Raw genomic sequence first — 24346 nt, 5'->3', positions numbered from 1 at the left:
CTGATGTTTTTTTATTTAAGATGTCCCGATTTAAAAATAAATAAATTAAATGTAAAGAATGGGATGACAGATAGATGAAGGAGTTACAATGAAGGGGAATGTAGGACAAAGGTGAGAAACAGAGAGAGCGAGACAACGTGACCTTCCCTACACTGTCAAGCGGGCACATGAAGGAGGAGCTTGGTTTATTTGCTTTTGTAGAAAAGATTTCTTTTGTACGATTGTGGAGCTATTTAGTAAGTCCCCATTTAAAAATATAATAAATCAAAGAATGGAGGTGATGACAGATAGATGGATGGGAGTTACAATGAAGGGGGAATTAGAAAAGGGTGAGAAACAGGGAGATAGAGAAAGGAAAAGGGAGTTACAATAAAGGGGGGATAAGAAGAGAATGAGAAACAGGGAGATAGAGAAAGGAAAAGGGAGTTACAATAAAGGGGGAATAAGAAGAGAATGAGAAACAGGGAGATAGAGAAAGGGAGAGGGGAGTAACAAGGAAGGGAGAATAAGAAGAGAATGAGAAACAGGGAGATAGAAAAAGGGAAAGGGAGTTAATTTACACGACATAGGAGCTTGATACGATGTTGTTAGTGACTACCTTGCCACCTCATCCATGTAACATCTTTTTAGCAGTATTCTTTAAGCTCGTGGTATGTCTTCCCCTTACACGCGACACTAATCAGAAATATAAGCTTGATATGCGGTTGTTAATGATTATCCTGCCACCTCATACATTTAACATCTTTTTAGCAGTATTCTTAAACTCGTGGTATGTCTTCCCCTTACACACGCCCCTAGTGAGAAATACGAGCTTGATATGAGGTTGTTAGTCCTGCCACCTCGTCCATTTAAACGTCTCTGTATTACACACGGTTAATCAGATGAGAGTTTAATATGACGTTGTTAGTGATTATCCTGCCACTCCAATAATTCAACATCAATATCAACATCATCAGCAGGTTTGAAATGCTCTGATAATCTGGGAAAGGAGGGAAGGACCACTGAGCTTCCTGACTCCCTCCAGCCCACACAAAGCCCGGCTCTGACGAACACCGCGAACACTCGAGTCACGCAAAAAGGTTGACAGACAGAGAACAGAGGGAGGGAGGGACGCAAGACTGACGGAGGGGTCGGAAAGGAAGAAAGGCTAAGCGAAAAAGCGTGGGAGAAAAGGGGGAGAGAGGAACGAAAGGAAGAGAGAGAGAGAGTTGATGGAGTATTTCTAGAAGCATTTATCCAGCGGCGTTGTGCGTGAGGCTAACAAAGAGAGCTTGAGATACACGATGAAGCTATATTTCTCGTCGCAAACACTAGCTCTTCTTCGCCTTGACCTATATTATAATGCTGGGAAACTTTGCACTATTTAACGTTGATTGTGGTTATATTTCATAGCAGTATCATTTTTGGTATTATGGTGGTGGTGGTGGCGGTGATGGTAGTAGTAGTAGTAGTAGTAGTGGTGGAGGTCGTGGTGGTGTTGGTGGTAGTAGTAGTAGTAGGAGGAGAAGAAGGAGAAGAAGAAGAAGGAGAAGAAAAGGAAGCAGTAGGCTACCATTTTACTATTACAATTACCGTTATTATTATTATTATTACTAGCCTACTATTGTCATTCTTATCATCATTAACTTTATTAGTCATTCACCATTCAATATATATAACCCGAAGCTACACACCCATCCCCAGCAACTATAACTACAAAACCAACCTTCTATTATTTCCTCACCAAACCAACGTTATATATCATTTCCCAACCAAACCTCATAACGCCCTCACTTCCTTAGCCGTTTAGCTTCAACACACACTCTTCGTTCATTAATTAATAACTGTTTCTCCTCGTCCATGTAGTGTGAGATGATTCGCCACTCTTGTATATTTTTGTCGTATTTTTTTTTTTTCGTTAACTTTCTATTGTCACGCTTTCTAATATTTTGGCAGCTGTGATCCGTTTTAAGAGGAATGGAACTGGATCGGATCTCTTTCTTTTTCCTGCTTTGTGGGATGCGACTGCGTGTGTGTGGCTGGACTTATCTCGGGTTCCGCTTTTTTTTTTTTTTTTTTTTTAACTTTTCGTGTAAGTTTGATTGTTTTGTTTTTGTTTTGTTGTTGTGTTTTTGGTGGTTTTACTTCCTGTTTATGATTTCCTTTTTCTGTTTATCTCTCTGTCTCTTTCTTTCTGTCTTTTTATCTGTCAGTCTGTCTATATGAGTCTGTCTATATCTATTTATCCGTATCTTCACACACACACACACACACACACACACACACACACACACACACACACGCACGCACGAAGTTCACCAAATTGTTTCCTTGTTTCATCTTAAATTACAAACATTGACCTTTTTTTTTTTTTAGTTTTTTGTGTTAATGGTTAATTGTATCTCTCTTTGTTTGGAATGTTGTTGTTGTTGTTGTTGTTGTTGTTGTTGTTGTTGTTGTTGTTGGGTAGAATAGAAAGGTGGTGGTGGTGGTGACACTTTATTTACTTATTATTATTATTATTATTATTATTATTATTATTATTATTATTATTATTATTATATTTCTTTCCGCTTGTGATGATATAACGTTATTCGCTATTGTTCTTGATGTTGTTCAATTCCGACATTTGTTTGTATATATTTTTTTCCGCTTTACACACACACACACACACACACACACACACACACACACACACACAAACCCATTACTGTGGAAAGCTATGTATGAGTGTATTGAATTTCCTCCTTGCGTGTTTATTTTCTTCTGTGTGTGTGTGTGTGTGTGTGTGTGTGTGTGTGTGTGTGTGTGTGTGTGTGTGTGTGTGTGTGATAAAACGGTTTGAGAAAGACAGACATGGCATTACAAATATGACTTCAACCAGTAAAAATTGAACACACACACACACACACACACACACACACACAGCTGTGGGAGAGGGGAAGGGGGCGGAAGCTGGAGGGCAAACGGGGGGATGTTGAACCGGGGGGGGGGGAGAGTAAACGCACATCACCCATTTGTGTGTGTGTGTGTGTGTGTGTGTGTGTGTGTGTGTATGTGTGTGTGTGTGTGTGTGTGTGTGTGTGTGTGTGTGTGTGTGTGTTCTGGAAGGGTCACGGAGGAGAGAAAAAACGGAAACAGAGGAACAAGAGGAGGAGGAGGAGGAGGAGGAGGTGAATAGGTAGGAACAGAAGGAAGAGAAAGAAAAGCAGAAAGAAGAATATGAGGAGGAGGAGGAATACATAGGAATACATAGGAAGAACAGACAGAGGAGGTGAAGATGTAGGAGAAAGAAGAAGAGGAGGTGAAGGAGGAAGAGGTGAATGGGTTGGAGAAGAAGAGGAGAAGGAGGAGGAGGTGAAAGAGGGAAGGAGGTGAATGAGTAGGCGCAGGAGGGGTAAGAGGAAGAGGAGGAGGAAGAGAGGTGGGAACAGACGGAAGAGGTGAAGGATAGGAACAGCGGGAAGAGGAGGTGAAGAAGGAGCAGAAGGATGAAGAGGTGAAGGGCAGAGGAAGATGGACAGAAGGGGTGACGGTGTAGGAGGAGGTGAAGATGTAGGAGACAGAGAAACAGGAGGAGGAGGAGGAGGTGATGGGGTGGTAACAGGAGGAAGAGGAGGAGTCGTGATGGTGGACGGCGGCACACACCACAAACAGCATTACACGTATCACTGACCAGGAGCTGAGGGGGAGGAGGGAATGTGGAAGGGGAAGGAGGAGAGGGGAAGGAAGGGGAAGGAGGAAGGAAGGGGAAGGAAGGGGAAGGAGGAGGGAAGGGAAGGGAAGGAAGAAGGGGAGGGAGGGAGCGAAGGAAGGAAGGGGAGGGAAGGAAGGGGAAGGAAGGAAGGAAGGAGGAGATGGGAAGGAAGGGAAGGAAAGGAGGAGAGGGAAGGGAAGGAAGGAGGAGAAGGAAGGAAGGAAGGAGGAGAGGGAAGGAAGGGAAAGGAGGAGAGGGGAAGGAAAGGGGAAGGAGGAGAGGGGAAGGGGAAGGTGGAGAGGTGGGAAGGGGAAGGAGAGGGGAAGGAACGGGGAAGGAGGAGAGGGGAACGGAAGGGGAAGGAGAGGGAGGGAAGGGGAAGGAGAGGGAAGGAAGGGAAAGGAGAGGGAGGGAAGGGGAAGGAGAGGGAAGGAAGGGAAAGGAGGAGAGGAAGGGAAGGGAAGGAGAGGAAGGAAGGGAAGGAGGAGGGGAAGGGGAAGGAGGAGAGGGGAAGGGAAGGAGAAGGAGGAAAGGGGAAGGAGGAGAGGGGAAGGGAAGGAGAAGGAGGAGAGGGGAAGGAAAGGGGAAGGAGGAGAGGGGAAGGGAAGGGGAAGGAGAGGGGAAGGAAAGGGGAAGGAGGAGAGGGGAAGGGAAGGGGGGAACTGGCCGAGGGAAGAGGTGGAGGAGGCAGGATCGAGCTACAAGAAGGGAAGGGAGAGGAACAGCCGAGGGAAGAGCTGGAAGATACAGAAGAAATGGTTGGAACGGGAGGGAAATGGTTGGAGAGTCAGAAGGAAACCGTGTGTAATGGAAGGGAAAGAAACAGCCAAGGGAAATATTTGAAGAGGCAGCATGAAACTAGTGAAACGGAACAGGAAAGTGAACCAGCCAAGGAAGGAAGGAGATAAAGAAGGGAGATGAAACGGGTGGAAGAGAAGAGGAAAACAGCCAAGGGAAAGGTTGAGAAGACGGAATGAAACAAGTGGGAGAGAAGGGAGAGGAACAAGTGGAGGGAAGAGGGAGGAATAGGCTAAAGGATAAGGAGAAAACGAAAGTAAAGAGTACATTAGGAAAGGGAGAGGAAAAAGGGAAGAGGGAGGAAGAGACTGGCTGAAACGGATTAGAGGGAAGAGGGACAGACAAGGAAGGGGGAAAAAGGGTGAAGAAGAGGAAGAAGGGGAAGAGGAGAGGGGGAGATGAAGAAGGGGAAGGAGGGAAGGGAGGGCTGGTAAAGAAGGGAGGAGGGTTAAGACAGGAGAGAAGGGGTTGATGAAGAAGGGGAAGGAGGAAAGAGAGGGCTGGTAAAGAAGGGAGGAGGGTTAAGACAGGAGAGAAGGGGTTGATGAAGAAGGGGAAGGAGGAAAGAGAGGGCTGGTAAAGAAGGGAGGAGGGTTAAGACAGGAGAGAAGGGGTTGATGAAGAAGGGGAAGGAGGGAAGGAAGGGCTGGTAAAGAAGGGAGGAGGGTTAAGACAGGAGAGAAGGGGTTGATGAAGAAGGGGAAGGAGGGAAGGGAAGGCTGGTAAAGAAGGGAGGAGAGTTAAGATAGGAGAGAGGGGTTGATGAAGAAGGGGAAGGAGGGAAGGAAGGCTGGTAAAGAAAGGAGGAGGGTTAAGACAGGAGAGAAGGGGTTGATGAAGAAGGGGAAGGAGGAAAGAGAGGGCTGGTAAAGAAGGGAGGAGGGTTAAGACAGGAGAGAAGGGGTTGATGAAGAAGGGGAAGGAGGGAAGGGAGGGCTGGTAAAGAAGGGAGGATGGTTAAGACAGGAGAGAAGGGGTTGATGAAGAAGGGGAAGGAGGAAAGGGGGGGCTGGTAAAGAAGGGAGGAGGGTTAAGACAGGAGAGAAGGGGTTGATGAAGAAGGGGAAGGAGGGAAGGGAAGGCTGGTAAAGAAGGGAGGAGGGTTAAGACAGGAGAGATGGGGTTGATGAAGAAGGGGAAGGAAGGAAGGGAGGAGGGTTAAGATAGGAGAGAGGGGGTTAAAGAAGAAGGGAAAGAAGAGAGTGGGGGTGAATAAGGAAGGGGAAGAAGGGAGGGTTAGTTCCTTCACTTAGCTTCGCCTCCTCCAGTCCTTGTTCCTGAGTTAACTGATCAACGAGGGACTTCCGTTCAGCAGTGCAGTGAATTATATTTTCCTGTGTCTTCTTTTCCTCCCTATTCTTTCATTTTTTCGTCCTTTGAGCAACTCCTTCATTCATTCCTTCATTCCTTCATTCAGTCATTCTTTTTTCCATTCACTTTTTTTATTTTTTATTTCCTCTACTCCCTTTCAGCGCCTTTTGAACATTGTATTATTTCCAGTCTTTCCTTTCTCTCTTTTCTTTTCCTCCCTATTCTTTTTTTTTCGTCCTTTGATCAACTCCTTCATTCCTTCATTCATTCAGTCAGTCAGTCTTTCATTCCATTCATTTTTTTAGTTAATTCCTCTACTCCCTTTCAGCTCCTTTTCAACGTTGTATTATTTCCCGTTTTTCATTCCTTTCTTTTCTTTCTTCCTTCCTTCTTTCTCAACAATACATATTATCTTTCTTTTATCCTTCTTCTCTTCCTCCCTTTTCTTTATTACTCTTTCATTCTCAACAACACATTTCATATTCCTTCTTTTATCCTGTCTTCCTTTTTATTCTTCCTTCCTTTTTTCTCAACAATACATAATATCTTTCTTTTATCAGTACAGTATTATATTCCTTTCCTTCTTCTCTACCTCCCTTTTCTTTATTACTCTTTCATTCTCAACAACACATTTTGTATTCCTTCTTTTATCCTATCTTCCTTTTTATTCTTCCTTCCTTTGTCCCATTCAACTTCCTTGGAATGTTATATTCTTCTCCGCCTTCTCTTCCTTTCTTTTCTTTCTTGTCCTTTCATTCTCAACAGCACACTTTATCTGCCTTCCTTTTGTAGTTCTCTCCTTCCTGTTATTTTTCCTTCCTTTGTCCCATTCAATTCCCTTGCAGCATTAAATTATTTTCCGCCTTCTCTTCGTTTCTTTTCTTGCTCTTTCTTTCACATTTTCACATTTTATCTATCTGTCTTTTATCCTTCCTTCTTTCTGTTCTTCCTTTCTTTGTCCCTTTCAACTCCTCCCTTAGAACATTGTATTTGCCGTTCTCTCTTCCTCCCTTTTCATTCCTGTTTTTATTTCAACTCATGCCATACATCCTTCCATCCTTCCTTTCTACCTTCCTTCCCTCCCTCCCTCCCTATCATACTTTCCATTTTATGCCCGCGATGGAAACTAATCATCATATCACTACAAGAACATAACTAACAAAAAAAAAGCACTAGAATCACTCCTGTATCTCGATACAAGTAAAAAAAAATAAAAAAAAAAAAAACGCAAAAAAAAAAAAAATATCTATATATAAAAAAAATCTATCTAAAAACCCATTACAAAATCTATCTACAAAAAAATACCAAAACTTAGAGACAGCGGGAAAAGATGAATTTGTGAAGGAGAAAAAAAATAAGTAATATCAACCGGAGGTGAAGGAAAAAAAAAAATAATGAAAAAATACCTTTGAGAATCATGCGCTTCCTCAAGGACGCTTACGATGTTAAATGACACGTGGGGAGGGAAGGGGGGAGGGGGGAGAGGAAGGGAGGGGGAGGAAGGAGGAGGGAAGGGGTGAGGGGAAAGGAGGAGGGGGAGGGGAAAGAAGGGGAGGGGAAAGGGGAGGTGGGAAAGGAGGGGGAGAAGGGGGGAGAGAGGAGGGAAAGGAGGGGGGGTAAGAGAGGAGGGAAAGGAAGGGGGGGAGAGAGGAGGGAAAGGAAGGGGGGGAGAGAGGAGGGAAAGGAAAGGGGGGAGAGAGGAGGGAAAGGAAGGGGGGGAGAGAGGAGGGAAAGGAAGGGGGAAAGAGAGGAGGGAAAGGAAGGGGGAAGAGAGGAGGGAAAGGAAGGGGGGGAGAGAGGAGGGAAAGGAAGGGGGTAAGAGGGGAGGGGAAACTGCTAATGAGACAATGGAAGATTTGAACACCTTGAGATGATGCTAAAATTATATGAATTCATCTGATACACACACACACACACACACACACACACACACACACACACACACACACACACACACACACATACACACATACACACACACATACATACATAGTGGGCTCTCTAGACTTTCTTGTTTGTTTGTTTGTTTAATCTTTTGCTTTCTTGCCTTATTGTTTTTTTAATTGCTTTTTTTTGTCATTTGCTGTATTATCTTTTAAGCTGCTTCCGTTACTGTAAAACAAGTACATACATACATACATACATACATACATATACACATACACGAATGATATAAGTAAAGATTTTCAGCAGTGTATATATAACAAACTAGAATCGTATATATATTTTATTTATTTTCACTATTAATATACTCGAACTAATAGACAAAAAAATGTAATTGTGATGACAGTGTTAAATGAAAAGAAAATTATCTGTGTGTGTGTGTGTGTGTTTGTGTTTAGATATAGTGTCACTTTCAACGCTTCCACACGTCGCAAAGACAAAAAATAAGTAAAAGAAGAAGTGAAACTGCGCACTTAAAATCACAAACTTAGGAAAGCGGAAATTCTGAACAGAGCAAAAAAAATAACACACACACACACACACACACACACACACACACACACACACACACACACACACACACACACATTATACACTACAATGAAACGGTATAGCGAGACGGTGGAAAGCCAACTCCTCTTAAAAGCCTTGAAATGATGAAGAAAAAAGAAGTCGACGAAATGACGTTAAAAAGGAAATCATACGAGGATGAAAGAAGGATTAGAGAGAGAGAGAGAGAGAGAGAGAGAGAGAGAGAGAGAGAGAGAGAGAGAGAGAGAGAGAGAGAGAGAGTGTAGGTAACTGGTGAATATGGATTAATAAGCTGAACTAAGTCGATTGAATGAAAAGGAACAGTAACAAAGAAGAGAGAGAGAGAGAGAGAGAGAGAGAGAGAGAGAGAGAGAGAGAGAGAGAGAGAGAGAGAGAGAGAGAGAGAGAGAGAGAGAGAGAGAGAGAGAGAGAGAGAGAGAGAACTGACTCCCTCCTTTCTATTCTTGCATCGCTAACTCGAGACATTTCCTGGGGGGACTGAAGAATGAAGAGAGGAGGAGGAGGAAGAAGAAGAAGAGGAAGAGGAGGAGGAGGAGGAGCGGAACGGGAGGGAAGGTTAGGAAGAACATAGAGAAGGAGAAGGTGTGTGTGACGGGAGGGAGACAGAGCAAGAGAGGGAGGGAAAGAGAGCCAGGAAGAACATAGAGGAAGAGGTGTGTGTGACAGGAGAGAGATAGCAAGAGAGGGTAGGAGGGAAGGGGGGCCAGGAAGAACATAGAGAAGGAGAAGGTGTGTGTGACGGGAGGGAGGGAGAGAGGGTAGGAGGGAGTGAGGGCCAGGAAGAACATAGAGAAGGAGAAGGTGTGTGTGACGGGAGGGAGAGAGAGCAAGAGAGGGAGGGAGAGAGGGTAGGAGGGAAGGAGGGCCAGGAAGAGGAAGAACATAGACGAAGGTGGAGTCCAGGATTTATGACGTGCAAGGCGAATTTTACGAGAGGAAACACGGGAAGAAATGGACCGCAAACTTAATTAAACGAGTGACTCAGAGTTTAAAAGGAGGGGAAAAAAAGTTATGCAGAGTCGACGGAAAAAAAGAAGCAAGCAAAAGAACAATGAGAAGGAAGATAGGAAAGCAGAGGAAGGAAAGTGAAAATGAGAAATAATAACAATGAAATGAAGAGAGGAAAGAAGGAAGGAATAGGAAGCAGAAATTAAGACAACAGAATACATACACATACGTTCATACATACATACATAAGCAAATAAACACATTCTCTCTCTCTCTCACCAGGGGGACTTGTTTAGTATAATTAGCTCTGTACTTCATATCCGAAATCGTTTTTATCTTTCCTTCTTTTTCTTTTTCTTTTTTTTATCCTTGCAGCATTTCGTGGAAGTATGTTTGGCGTTGTACTCTGGATTAAAGATGATTGCATATTGTAGATTATTACTATTATCATTATTATTATTATTATTATTATTATTATTATTATTATTATTATTATTATTATTATTATTATTATTATTGTTATTATTACTTCCCGTCACCTCACTTTATTAACTTCTCTTGATTGACGTGCCGAAAAGTGTGGGAAAAATAGGTAAATTTCGATGTCCCTTTAAAAACAGATGACCCAGAGGCAAAAGAAGTTGATTGGAAAGAAAAGTAGAAGTAAGTAATCCCTTCATATGACCCTTCAACAGGTGACCCCGACGCAAACTGTTGATTAGAAAGTAAATTAAGGAAAGGAAGTCACGATAGATAATAATAATAATAATAATAATACATACACTGCGGTGACCCTTTAAAAACAGATGACTCCGAGGCAAAAAATTGATTGGAAAAGAAATGAAGGGAAAGAGAGTAAAGCTAAATAAGTAACACATTCCGATGCCCCTTTAAGAAATACAGGTAAAGGAAAACAAAGTAGACAATTAGTATATTCCAATGACCCTTTAACAGATGACCCAGAGGCAAAAACTTGATTGGAAAAGAAATGAAGGGAAAGAGAGTAAAGCTAATATATAACACATTCCGATGCCCCTTAAGAAACACAGGTAAAGGAAAACAAAGTAGACAATTAGTATATTCCAATGACCCTTTAACAGATGACCCAGAGGCAAAAAATTGATTGGAAAAGAAATGAAGGGAAAGAGAGTAAAGCTAAATAAGTAACACATTCCGATGCCCCTTAAGAAACACAGGCAAAGGAAACAAAGGAAAAATAAAGTAGAGAAATAGTACATTCCAATGACCCTTAAACAGATGACCCAGAGGCAAAAAATTGATTGGAAAAGAAACGAAGGGAAAGAAAGTAAAGCTAAAAATATATATAACACATTCCGATGCCCCTTAAGAAACACAGGTAAAGGAAACAAAGGAAAGAAAAGGTAAAGATAGACAATAATCCATTCTAGTGGCCCTTTAAAAACAGGTGACCCAGACTTAAAACTTGATTGGAAAGGAAACAAAGGAGAGTAAAGATAGATAAGTAATACACTCCGGGTTAAGAAACAGGTAAAGGAAACAATGGAAAGAAAAGGAAAGATAGACAAGTGATCCATTCCAGTGACCCTTTACAAACAGGTGACCCAGACATGAAACTCGATTGGAAAGGAAACAAAGGAAAGTAAAGATAGATAGTAACGCATTCCGATGACCCTTTAAGAAACAGGTAAAGGAAACAATGGAAAGAAAAGGAAAGATAGACAAGTGATCCATTCCGATGACCCTTTACAAACAGGTGAATCAAACACGAAACTTGAATGGAAAGGAAACAAAGGAAAGTAAAGATTGAGAGGAGTAACGCATTCCGATGACCCTTTAAGAAACAGGTAAAGGAAACAAAGGAAAGAAAAGGAAAGATAGACAAGTGATCCATTCCTATGACCCTTTACAAACAGGTGACCCAGACATGAAACTTGAATGGAAAGGAAACAAAGGAAAGGAAAGATTGATAGTAACGCATTCCGATGACCCTTTAAAAACAGATGACAGACGCAAAAAGTTGATTGGGAAGGACACAAAGGGAAGCATAATGACAGTCGTGTTTCGCTTCCGCCGTCCCGAAGACAATATTTCCGTCATTTTATTATTATTGTTATTTTTTTTTTAACAGCAGAGGAGACAGTGTAAGGGTTGGGACATGTCGTGAGATTCCCAGATGTGCGTACTCCTCACTTCAAAATCATCATCATCATCATCATCACCTTCAGTTACCATATTTCCAGTACAGGGCACGTAAAATGAGGAGACCACGCTTGAGAACAGATTTAGACAGTCATATAGTTTACCGTTACTCACATATTTGTAGGTGATAAAACGCGTTTCTATGTAAATTTGTATTGGAGCGTCCTGCACTGTTCCAGAAATCGTATCCTCAATGTTCCTTCAGCCCATACACACTACCCCGGATCACAGGACCAGAGTGACATCTATATTACGACAGTTTAACTTGTTGAGGTTTACCCAGGTACACATTTATCGAGCAGGCTGACAGGGAGGATCAACAGTTGGATGGGCTGAACGCCGACTGCCCTAGGTCTTAGTCAAACCCAGACCCGCAGATTCATATTTAGGCGTGATAAACACTACACCACGGAAGCGCCATGTAGTATATTAGCAATAGCCTATTAATGATAATCGTAGAGGTAATTACAATAATGCTAATAATAATGATAACAAAGAAGTAGCAATGATATAGTAATGATAATAGTATACATAATTACAATAATGATGATACTAATAACAATAAAGAGTAAGAACATCAAATCGGCATGCCTGTAAGAGTTCATTATAGGAGTTGTGTTCGGAATGCGAGACGAGGAATTTCTGCAAAGTTAAGTATCTTCCTGAGAACCGTCCAGACAGTCGGCAAACACGTTTTAAGACACAAGGAAGCAAGTCTCGGTCATGGGTGTAGAGGTGAGGAAAACACCTGGTGGGGGCGGGGGGGCGGGGGGGGGGATAGCGTTTGCTTGGCCTGAGCGCGCATCGGGGGAGCCACTTGAGGGGAAAGCGGAACATGAGCGGGTCAACACAATTGCTGCGCCGGTCAACACGATTATTATCCTCCGCTGCTTGGTTCATGCACGCGTGTTGGGCCTGAATGGCGAGGAGAGAGAGAGAGAGAGAGAGAGAGAGAGAGAGAGAGAGAGAGAGAGAGAGAGAGAGAGAGAGAGAGAGAGAGAGAGAGAGAGAGAGCATACACCATCCATTACATCATCACCATCATCATCATCATATTCACCACTATCACCATTCCCGTGTGTGTGTGTGTGTGTGTGTGTGTGTGTGTGTGTTCGTGCATACACATTTAGTTCTGCACACATTATACCGGTTATCAGGAGGGAGCGCTGCAATAACAAAACCTTCCCTCAACAAAAGCATCGAAATATTTGCTTAGTTCTCAAGAAAATGACAGGCAGCTTTCATAAATACACGAGAAATGAATAAAAAGAAAGGAAAATAAAAATATAAAGATAAAAATCAAAATAAAAAGACGACGACACTCAAATATACAATGAAACATGATACGAAGAAAGAAAGAAAGAAAGAAAGGAAGAGAAAAAGAAAAGATAGGAGAGAAAAGATAAAATAAAAGATAGGAAAAGAAAAATATAAAGAGAAAAAGGAAAATGAAGACGGTCATATATAACGAAACATGATACAAAGAAGAGAAAAAGAAAAAAGAAAAGAGAGGAAAAGAAAGGAAAAGAAAAGAAAACGAAAAGAGAAAAAAAGTCGATCATATATATATTTCGAAACATGATACGAAGTTTAAATCACAAATGTCACAAACCAAACAAAAAATCTGCGATCACATTTCGGGGTCAGTGCGCGGCGCGACTTCGTGACGGCATGAGGGGCGCGACAGTAGCGGAGCCCGGCCCGGCGTGAGGGGGGGAGGGGGAGACGCAGGAGTGGCTCTAAGTTAGCACATATGGAAAGGTCTATGAATACTAGATGGAAAAACTAACTCGTCCTCACCCAGGCTATCATAGACGAACTTTGATGACGCGGGCTCAAGAGAATATTACATTTGGCGACCAATTTCCACATCCACCCCAGCCAAAAATAAAGTAGAATAAAGAGAAAACAGATATGCGATGAGATTTTTCTTTCAAAATTGTCATGCAAAAAAAAGTGTGCAATTTTTTTGAGTGATGAGGAAATTATTACACCTCCTTCTCCTCCTCCTCCTCCTCCTCCTCCTCCTTCTTCTCTCACTTCTTCTCCTCCTCCTCCTCCTCCTCCTTCTTCTCTCACTTCTCCTCCTCCTCCTACTCCTACTACTACTACTACTACTACTACTACTACTACTACTACTACTACATTTTTATTCTTTTTCTCCTCCTCCTCCTCCTACATTTTTCTTCTTCTCCTCCTCCTCCTCCTTCTCTTCCCCTTCCCTCTCAAGCCTCCTACTGACTTCTCTTTTCTTCTCTTTCCCTTCTTCAATATATATTTCCTCTTTCTTTAGCTTTCCTCTCAGATTTCTCTTCTCATCACTTCCCCTTCTTCGGTAGTTCTCCTTTATCCAAGCTTCTCTCTGGCTATTCTTCTGTTAGTTCTTCATTTTCAACCCTCCCTTTGACTTCTCTTCCCTCTCCCCTTCCCCTTCCTCGGTAGTTCCAGCATTGCACGCCGCCACCAAGGCATTACAACATGTGGTCACGTCGCCATGAGCCCCGAGAATGTTTTCAGCATCTCGGGGACCTTGATATAACACTCCACGACGCTCGACAACCACGTAGACGAGACTAGAAAGCGAGGGAATGCATTGATAGAAGAGAGAAGGAATACGTTCACTGACTTTAAAGATCGTGCAGCTTCACAGAACGATGAGAAACGAAGTGAGTGTTCAGAATTGGGGAAATCGAGAACACACCGTAAGAAGAGAGAGAGAGAGAGAGAGAGAGAGAGAGAGAGAGAGAGAGAGAGAGAGAGAGAGAGAGAGAGAGAGAGAGAGAGAGAGAGAGAGAGAGAGAGAGAGAGAGAGAGAGAGAGAGAGAGAGAGAGAGAGAGAGAGAGAGAGAGAGAGAGAGAGAGAGAGAATGGGTGAATGATTGAAACGATGGAAGAAAGAAAGAATAGAAGAAAGAATAAAAGAAAGAAAGAGAGAGATGAGGAACGAAGTGAGTGTTCAGAAATGGGGAGATCGAGAACACACCATAAGAAGAGAGAGAGAGAGAGAGAGAGAGAGAGAGAGAGAGAGAGAGAGAGAGAGAGAGAGAGAGAGAGAGAGAGAGAGAGAGAGAGAGAGAGAGAATGGGTGAATGATTGAAACGATGAAAGAAAGAATAGAAGAAAGAATGGAAGAAAGAAAGAGAAAGATGAGCATGCAACGAAGAGTGTGTTTACAATTGGGGAAATCGAGAACATACTAAAAGAAAGAAAAAAAATGAAGAAGGAAAGAAAGAAAGAAAGAAAGGAAAAAGTGAAAGAAAGTAAAGAATTAGATAAACAAATCCTCAACGCCCAAAGTATTTATTATAAGATTTTTAAAAGGAATAGAGTGAATAAAAACGAGACAATATACGAGATGGAGTCAATCTTGTATAAAAAAGGAAAGAACACACACACACACACACACACACACACACACACACACACACACACACACACACACACACACACACACTCCGCACAACCCCTCCCCACACCCACCCCTCCCTCACCCTCCACCCCCAACCCCAATACCCCATCCCTCCACACACACACACACTCCCCCATCCCACCACGCCCACCCCCAACTCCCCCTCCACACACACCCACGCACCTGACAAGCAACGAAAACGCAATGGTCCACCGCCCACCCGTCACCGAAATATCGTTCCTCCTTCCTCCTCGCCTCCCCTTTTCACGTGTGAGGGCCAAAAAAATAGGTTAGTGAAACGCTTGGCTGGAGAAGGAGGAGGAGGAGAAGAACAAGAACAAGTAGAAGGAGGAGGACAAGGACGAAAAGAAGAACAAGAACAAGAGCAAGAAGCAGAACAAGGAGGAGGGGGAGAAAAGAAGAAAAAGAAGAACAATAAGGAGAAGGAGGACGGGAAGAACAAGAACAAGATAAAGAATATGAAGAACAGAAAGCAGAAGAAGAAGAAGAAAAGCACAACAAGGATTAGTCGGCTGCGCGGCGAAAGAGGAGGAGACGGAGGAGGAGGAAAAGGAATGGACCCCAAGTGACCGCAAGGAGGAAGAGGGAGCGAGTGGGCGGGCTGGCGGGCAAGCGGAAGCAGCGGGACAGGTGTGCGGCGGACGAACTAAATCGGTGAGCATCGTCTGGCGTGGCCTCACACACCCACACTCATTAGAGCACTTAATTGCGGATCCCTCGACACATTTGCTCACTCACTCCTTCTTCGGGGCGGCCTCTTCGTGCTGATTCGCTGGCTCGTAATCGGTGTAAATTTAGCGCGCCGTGAGTTTTCTCTGTCGGTCTGCATGGCGGCGGGGTGTTTAAACCTTGTATGTGCCGCCTGGTTAGTTAGGGAGTTAGTTAAAGGGCGGATGGGTACGATGGTGTGGTGGGTGTTGTTGCTATTATTGCTGCTACTAGTATTGCATTTTTTTAATTTTTTTTACAGCTAAGGACACAGTTCAAGGGCGTAAAAAAAATATTATAAAAAAAAGCCCGCTACTTACTACTCCTTGTTTTTACTATCATAATTTTCATTGTTTTTATTATTATTGCTACTTTTATCATCATTTTTGCTCTTTTTCTTCTTTTTCTTCTTGTTCTTGTTCTTCTTCTTCTTCTCTATCTATCTATTTATCCATCTATCTATCAGACTATCCTACTATCTATCTTCCTACTTGTCTACTTTGTCTATATTTATATCTGTTTGTATCTAGCTCTATTTATCTCTATCTATCTATCTCTATGTCTATCTTACCGGCTGTCTGTCTATCTATCTATCTATCTTTCTGTTGTTATTATTATCATCATTGTCATTGCTTTTGTTATTATTGCTAGTTTTATTATCATTTTTGCTCTTGTTTTTCTTTATCATTTTCTGCTTGTTCTTTTTTTTCTTCTTGTTCTTGTTCTTCTTCATTTCTATCTATCTGTCTATCTATCTATCTATCTATCTATCTGTCTATGTCTATCTTACCGTCTGTCTGTCTGTCTATCTATCTATCTATCTAAATATCTATCTATCTAAATAAATAAATATCTATCTATCTAAATATCTATCCATCTATCTCTATGTCCATCTGTCTATCTATCTATCTATCTTTCTATCTAAATATCTATCTATCTAAATAAATACATAAATCTGAATAAATAAATATCTATCTATCTATGTCCATCTTACTGCCTGCCTGTCTATCTATCTATCTATATTTCTATCTAAATATCTATCTATCTAAATAAATACATAAATCTAAATAAATAAATATCTATCTATCTATCTATGTCCATCTTACCGTCTGTCTGTCTGTCTATCTATCTATCTTTCTATCTAAATATCTATCTATCTAAATAAATACATAAATCTAAATAAATAAATATCTATCTATCTGTCTCTATGTCTATCTTACCGTCTGTCTGTCTGTCTATCTATCTATCTTTCTATCTAAATATTCAACATCGCCACGCTACATACATGATCAGGGGCCGTGAGGTGAATACGCACAGTCACCATCAGCTCAGAACCACGCAATAGAGGACGTAATATTTCCTCCGGGCTCACGACACTCCCTACCTCCTCCCGTCTCCCGTCCCCTTCCCTCCCTCGCCGCGACGCATGCTCCTGCTTTATTGGGCATTGTATCCGCGGCGACACTACTTAATGCCGAGGTTACACTAAGTCACGAAGGCGCAGGTGAGGCGGAGAGGAACCAGGCGTTGGAATTATGGGCTGGTGGCTGGGGGATGGAGGGGGACTGGGGAGGGTGGATAGGTGGGTGTGATGGAGGGATGTGGTAGTGATGGGTGTGGTGATGATGGTGATGGTGGTGTTAAGAAAATGGGGGAGACATACAGACAGACAGACAGATAGACAGACAGACACACAGGCAAACACACAGATAGACACACAACAGACAAGACAGACAGGCAAACAGACATAGAGACAGACAGAAAGACAAACAAACAAACACACAAACAGGAAAACTCAGACGGATATACAAAATCACAGAAACAGACAGAAACAGACATAGAGATAGACAGATATAATGAGTGATAAATAAATAGACAGACAGATAGATAGACAGACAGACAGACAGACACAGAGGAAGCCAATACAAAGGAGGAACAGGGCTTGAGGAAGAGGGAGGAGTTGGGGAGTGTGTCTGAGATTGCTGGAGCGAGGAAGAGGAAGAGAGGAGAAAGAGAAGGAGGAAGAAAAAGAAGAGGAAGAGAGAGGAGGAGGACCAAGGAGAGGAAGAGTAGAAGGACGAGGGGAGGAGGAGGAGGAAGGAAACAGGTGTATGGAAGCACCTGGGAAGTAAATGACCGGAAGGAGGCGTCGTCGGGAACTGGGTCGCACCTGTATCACGTGAGGAGGAGGAGGAGGAGGAGGAGGAGGAGGGGGAGGAGGAGGAGGAGAAAAGATGGAAGGAAGGAAGAAAGAAATGAAAGGAAGGAAGAAAAGAAGGAAGGAACAAAGAGAGAGAAAAAACGAAAGAAATTTAAGAACGAAACAGCTTTAGAAGAAGAAGAAGAAGAAGAAGAAGAAGGACAAGAATGATAAGAAGAAGAAGGACAAGAATGATAAGAACAAGAAAAGGAAGAAAAAGAATAAGACTGACGAAAAAAAAAGAACGGATAAAAGAAAAACGAAGAAGAAAAAGGAAAAGAAGAACAATAACAAGAAGAAAAATAGGAAAAGGAAAAACTGAGAGCAAAGAAATAAAGTAAGAGAACAGAAAACGGAAAACAGTAAAAATAAGATAAGAGAAAACAAACCAAAGAGAGAGAGAAAAAAAAGGAAAGAAATATCACGCTAATAAAAAACAACATAAAAAAGAAAAAATCCAAAAACGAAGCAAAAGAAAAGAAAAGAAAACAAGTAGAAGAAAAGAAGAAAAAGAAGAACTATAAAAAAATCCTGAACAAATACGGAAGAGCGTGAGAATGAAGAACAAATGAAAGAAGAAAAAATAAGAAAATGTAAAGAAAAAAACAATCTGTGCACCAATAAATTTGTTCGAGGTAAACAGAGCCAAGATTTACCTTTCCTTCCGTCGAGAGAGAGAGAGAGAGAGAGAGAGAGAGAGAGAGAGAGAGAGAGAGAGCATACACCATCCATTACATCATCACCATCATCATCATCATCATCATCATATTCACCACTATCACCATTCCCATGTGTGTGTGTGTGTGTGTGTGTGTGTGTGTGTGTGTAGTGAAGGGTGAATACAGGAGGGAGAGAAGTAGGGAGAGGGAAGGAAAGAGGAGGAGGAGGAGGAGGAGAAGGAGTGTGGAAGAAAGGATTTGAGGTTGAGTGCGTGAATAGGAAGGAGGGAGGAGGGAAAGTGGAAGGAAAGGGAGTGTGAAGGAGAGGGAAGGAGGGAGTGAAAGGGAAAGGAAGGGTGTGGAGGAAAGAAAGGAAGGGGAAAGGAGGGATTGGGAGGGAAAGGAAAGAGTACGAGGAAAAGGAAGAAGTAAGAAGGAAAGAAAGAAATGGGATGGGAAAGGAGGGAGAGGATGAAGCATGAGGGAAAGGAAGGATAAAGGAAGGAGGAAAAGGAAATAGTGCAAAGGAAAGGAGAGAGTGGAAGAGAGTATAAGGGAATGGAAGGAGTGGGAGGGGAAGGAGTTGGAGGAGAAGAAGAGAATGTGAAGGGAAAGGAGGGAGAGGATGGAGTGCAAGGGAAGAGAAGGAAGTATGAGGGAAAGGAAGATATATATAATCGCACTGGAAAGCAAAATGTGTGAATAAGCAGAAGAGAGGACCAAGAGGAGGACCTACGAAGCGACACAAAGCAATACAGGTCAAAAGAAGAAGAAGAGGAAGAAAGAGGGAAAGAAAGGATGGAGAGAATGGAAAAGGAATGAGTGTGGGAAAGCATCAGGTGTGGAGGCTAAGCTTGACTTCACTCAGGTAATGTTCTCAGGAGCTTTTACTGAAGGTGACGGATGGGCGTGTGATTGGCTGTGTGATGGTGGTGGTGGTGGGGGTGACAGTGGTGATGATGAAGTTTCGTGATGGTATTAGTGGTGGTGGTGGTGGTGATGATGGTGATGGGGACGGTATGGTAGGGATAAATATAATGATAGTGAGTCCTGATAGTGATGCTGGTAATGGTGGTGGAGGTGACAGTGGTGATAATGAAGGCTCGTAGTAGTGGTGGTGATGGTGATGGTGATAGTGAGTCATGATAGTGGTGGTGATAGTGACAGCAGTGATAATGAAGGCTCGTAGTAGTGGTGGTGATGGTGATGGTGATAGTGAGTCATGATAGTGGTGGTGATAGTGACAGCAGTGATAATGAAGGCTCGTAGTAGTGGTGGTGATGGTGTTGGTGGGGCCGATATAGCAGGAACAGAATTTAATATAGTGATCTTGAGTGATGATGGTGATGGTAGTGGTGATGGTGATGGTGTAGGTAGGGACGATACGTGATAGTGAATGATGCATGATGATGATTATGATGAGGATGACGATGATGACGACAGTTGGGATAATGAGGATGATGATGATGACGACAGTTGGGATAATGAGGATGATGATATTTGCCAACCAACACACGCGTGAGTCCTCGTAGTATCACCGAATAAGCGTGTGAGTGCAGGAGACACGAATATTTATCTCTCTCTCTACACAGGCGCACCGTCACTAGGTTAACACATAGCATAAAGGGGATTACAGGAGGATCCATTACACAACACAACACACTAGGTAGCCAGCATTTTCAGACGCTTTCGGCTCTCACATCAACTATTTTCAAAGGTCAAAATGGAAATTAATCTGGCTTTCATGTTTTTTTTTCACATTCATGGTACAGAAGAAGAATTAAACAACCACCAGGGCCATTAACCCGGTAGCAGCGATGGGCCAAATTTGTGGCTTTACCGTGCCAAATTTTTGCCATGGTATAAACCCCGCAAAAATAGATGATGCATAAACTGATCACAAATGCGTTGATATATATTATGAAATGGTTTGTGTGAGTGATGATTTTTTCTCCTTTTTCTCACTTAGAGGGGCCTTTAAGAAACATGATCCCCGCAGCTACCGGGTTAAACTACCCCTGAAAATGCCCGAAAAGCCTGCGAAAGCCTTGTCATATATGTGTAATTGGGCGCCGAAAGGTTTGAGAATACGGGTCCAGTATTTCCAAAGGCCACAAGTGGGAGGAATCGGGTTCTCATTAGTTTTCTTCACGTCCACGGTGCAGAAGCCTTGTCAAAGTATCACTAGGCTCAAAAAACTATCCATGGCACTATCAACACAATCTCTACAAAAGCGTTATCAAATGTGGGTGTGTAAGCCTCTAAAACCAATGGCTGCTTCTAAACTGTTCTTCGCCCTAGTTGTATTCTCGGCTGTCCGTATTCTCAGACGCTTTCGGCTCTGACAACTACTATTTCCAAAGGCCACGAAGGAGATGGGTCGGGTTCTCATGAGAGTTTTTCACATTCACGGTGCAAAGGGCTTGTCAAACTATCCCTAGGCTCCTAAAACTACCAATGGATATAGCCACAACCTCTACGAAAGCCTTATCAAACTGTCACTAGGCTCCTAAAACTACCAATGGATATAGCCACAACCTCTACGAAAGCCTTATCAAACTGTCACTAGGCTCATAAAACTACCAATGGATATACCCACAACCTCTACGAAAGCCTTATCAAACTGTCACTAGACTCATAAAACTACCAATGGATATACCCACAACCTCTACGAAAGCCTTATCAAACTGTCACTTGGCTCATAAAACTACCTATGGAAATACTAACACAACCTCTACGAAAGCCTTATCAAACTGTCACTTGGCTCATAAAACTACCTGTGGAAATACTAACACAACCTCTACGAAAGCCTTATCAAACTGTCACTTGGCTCATAAAACTACCTGTGGAAATACTAACACAACCTCTACGAAAGCCTTATCAAACTGTCACTAGGCTCATAAAACTACCCATGGAAACACTAACACAACCTCTACGAAAGCCTTATCAAACTGTCACTAGACTCATCAAACTACCAATGGATATACCCACAACCTCTACGAAAGCCTTATCAAACTGTCACTTGGCTCATAAAACTACCCATGGAAACACTAACACAACCTCTACCAAAGCTTTATCAAACATGGGTGTCTGTCTCGCTCGCTCGCTAAGGAGGGCAGTGGAGGTGCAGACGCGTGACGGTCGTGCCCTCCGCCCCGGGCCACGGATCGCCGGGTGTCGTGGCAGCACCGTCGGCGCCACCTTCGTCCCGACACCGCCACGTGCTATAAGACTGCGTGCCGAGTGACCCCGGAAAGTCTGCCCTACACTGTTTGAAGATGTTGGTGTTTGGGGCGTTTTCACGATTATTATTATTTTTTTATCACTGTTTCTCGCCATTATTGTCTTAGTCATCACCACCGTCATATATTTAATTTCGCATAGGCGTCACGGCAAGGTGGGCATTAGATCAGCCAGCGACGTCGGTGTCTGTGGTCGGGGTCAAGGGTAGAGCAGCGAGACAAAGGTTTCCCCTCGGGGTCCAGATAAAACTCACCTTGGACAAAAAAAAAAATAAGGACAAACCCCTTCATCTAAAGTGCAAAGTACGACAAAACCCTTTCAGTTACATATTATTTTCCCTTTTCAGACTTTGATACTATTTGATACTTACGGACATACGGAATACTGATAAAACACTCAAGTCATCATGGAAAAATTACTAGTGTTTCTCGGTGTTGATTAACTTCACCTGCTCATGATATTGTCTACCTGAGTACATAATAAATGGCCCCCACAATAATACCTGACGAGAGACCTTGAGAGACGTGTTTATCTCCCTCACCTTGACATATAGAAGACCATTTATGGCTAATTGGCTTCACTCATCCTTTACTTCACTCTTTACGTTTACCTGAGTACATAATTAGAAGTCCCCACAACAATACCTGAGACAAGACCTTGAGAGACGTTTTATCTCCCTCACCTTGACATATAGAGGACCATTTTATGACTAATTGGCTTTCCTCACCATTACTCATTTAATTAAGAACTTACGTAGGTGTTAATGGCAATCCTGAACCCTATTGTTAATCTCTATTTTTTCATCTCTTTCTCATATCTCAAAGTCTGTATTCATCTCTTCCCATCTCATTATCATTCTTATCTTATCCTTGTTTATCTCGTCTCCGTGTGACAAACTTTGAACATCACTTATCAAAAACATCTTCGCACACCAACCTTTTCTTCCTATTAAATTTATAGTCAACTCTGTCTGCTTTTTTTTTTTTTCTGGTGCGTTACTGTTACTGAAAATCATCTCTGCAAGCTAACTTTTTTTTCCTTAAGGGTTAAGTTAAAGTCCTAAGCCCCTGTCTGTATTTTCTGTTGCGAGTTGTTGTTATTAAAAAGATATTTACACACTAACTTTTTTTCCTCCTATTTTAAAGTGAAGTAAAAGTCTTAGCTCTTGTGTCTGCTTTCTGTTCTGAGTTACTACCATTTAAAACATCTTTGCACATTCAACTTTTTCTTCCTATTTTAAGATTGAAGTTAAAGTCCTATGTTTTTGTGTATGTTTTCTACTTGAGTTACTACTATTTAAGCCATCTTTGCATACTAACCTTTTCTTCCTATTTTAAAAGTGCACTGTAACTTTTTTTTTATCTTATTAGAGTGAAGTTGAAGTCCTAAACTCTTGTCTGTGTGTTTTCTGCTGCGTGTTATCATTAAAAACATCTTTGTATACTAACTTTTTTTTCCCATTTAAAAGTGCACAGTAATTTTTTCCTTTTAGAGTGAAGTTAAAATCTCAACTCGTGTTACAGTGCACTTTTAAAATAGGAAGAAAAGGTTAGTATGCAAAGATGGTTCAAATAGTAGTAACTCGTAGCAGAAAACATACTCAAGAACATGGACTTTAACTTCACTCTTGAAATAGGAAGAAAAGTTAAATGTGTTTTCTGCTCCTTCCATCGAGTGAAGTTAAAGTCCCAGGTCTTGTCTGTTTTTTGGTGCGAGTCATTATTATCATCTTGACGCCGTTATGTGCAAGACGTTTAAATGGCCCGCAGCATCCAGCGACACCAGGCAACGCTCGGCACGCTTGGGATGAGGAGGGGAAGAGACATATCTCCGGCGTGACGTGGTGGTGTTGATCTTGCCTCAGAGGTCACCATTGTGAGTCAGCGTGCAGACAGAGGGAGGGGCGGCGGAGGGGCGGAACGCGTGAGCTGTGACCGTTCATGTTACTGGTGTTATTGTTGGTGTTATTGTGCTTGCAATGCCGGCTGCATGCAATTTGTGAATGAAGGAGAGTCGTATAGCAAAACTTGGAGCAGAGACGGAGAAGAATTAGGTTATTAAACTGTAGGAATAATGGAGAAAACTATTGGACGGGAAATATAGATAAGGAGAGACTATTAATTAATGTTACACACACACACACACACACTGAGAGACTGTTAATTAATCTTACACACACACACACACACACACACACACACACACACACACACACACACACACACACACACACACACACGAGTGTGTGTGTGTGTGTGTGTGTGTGTATATATATATATATATATATATATATATATATATATATATATATATATATATATATATATATATACATAGATAGATAGATAGATAGATTTGCCGCTAAGTGAAATGAATTTGATTATTGGTATTATTATGAGTATTATAATCAAACACTTACTTAAAACCCTCCACGCGACAATATATTTTTTTCCCAGACATTCATTTCCACGAAATATCTGCCCTTTTTTTTTTTTCAATCAGACGGCTTTCAGCTGCTCTTTTTATTTTGTACTTTCACGGTTTCACTTCCGTCCAGCTTCTCATTCCGAGTAAACTAGTCTTAGAAAAAAAAATCGTCAGCTACTTTCTTTTCTGCGAGTTTGCTTCCGTCCACGTTCTTTTTTCCGTCTAATTAGCGATTAAAAGAAAATAAACAAAAGGTGATAAAGAGAAAA

General features: G+C 42.1%; 1 protein-coding gene and 1 long non-coding RNA gene across 2 annotated transcripts in view; both read right to left on the bottom strand.

Moving 5' to 3' along the window:
- The window catches only part of LOC126995429 (tubulin alpha-4 chain-like), a 73956-nt gene that overhangs the window by 22836 nt on the left and 26774 nt on the right, over window positions 1-24346 (bottom strand). The window lies entirely within an intron of this gene.
- On the bottom strand, window positions 18489-22631 carry LOC126995430 (uncharacterized). The gene is made up of 3 exons (XR_007750316.1): window positions 21402-22631; window positions 20946-21337; window positions 18489-20881 (listed from the first exon to the last, which is right to left on the bottom strand). It is a non-coding gene; the product is annotated as an uncharacterized LOC126995430 (long non-coding RNA).

This window comes from Eriocheir sinensis, chromosome 8 (genome assembly GCF_024679095.1).
Source record: "Eriocheir sinensis breed Jianghai 21 chromosome 8, ASM2467909v1, whole genome shotgun sequence".
Lineage (NCBI taxonomy): Eukaryota > Metazoa > Arthropoda > Malacostraca > Decapoda > Varunidae > Eriocheir > Eriocheir sinensis.
This window is presented reverse-complemented; position numbering and strand designations above follow the sequence as displayed.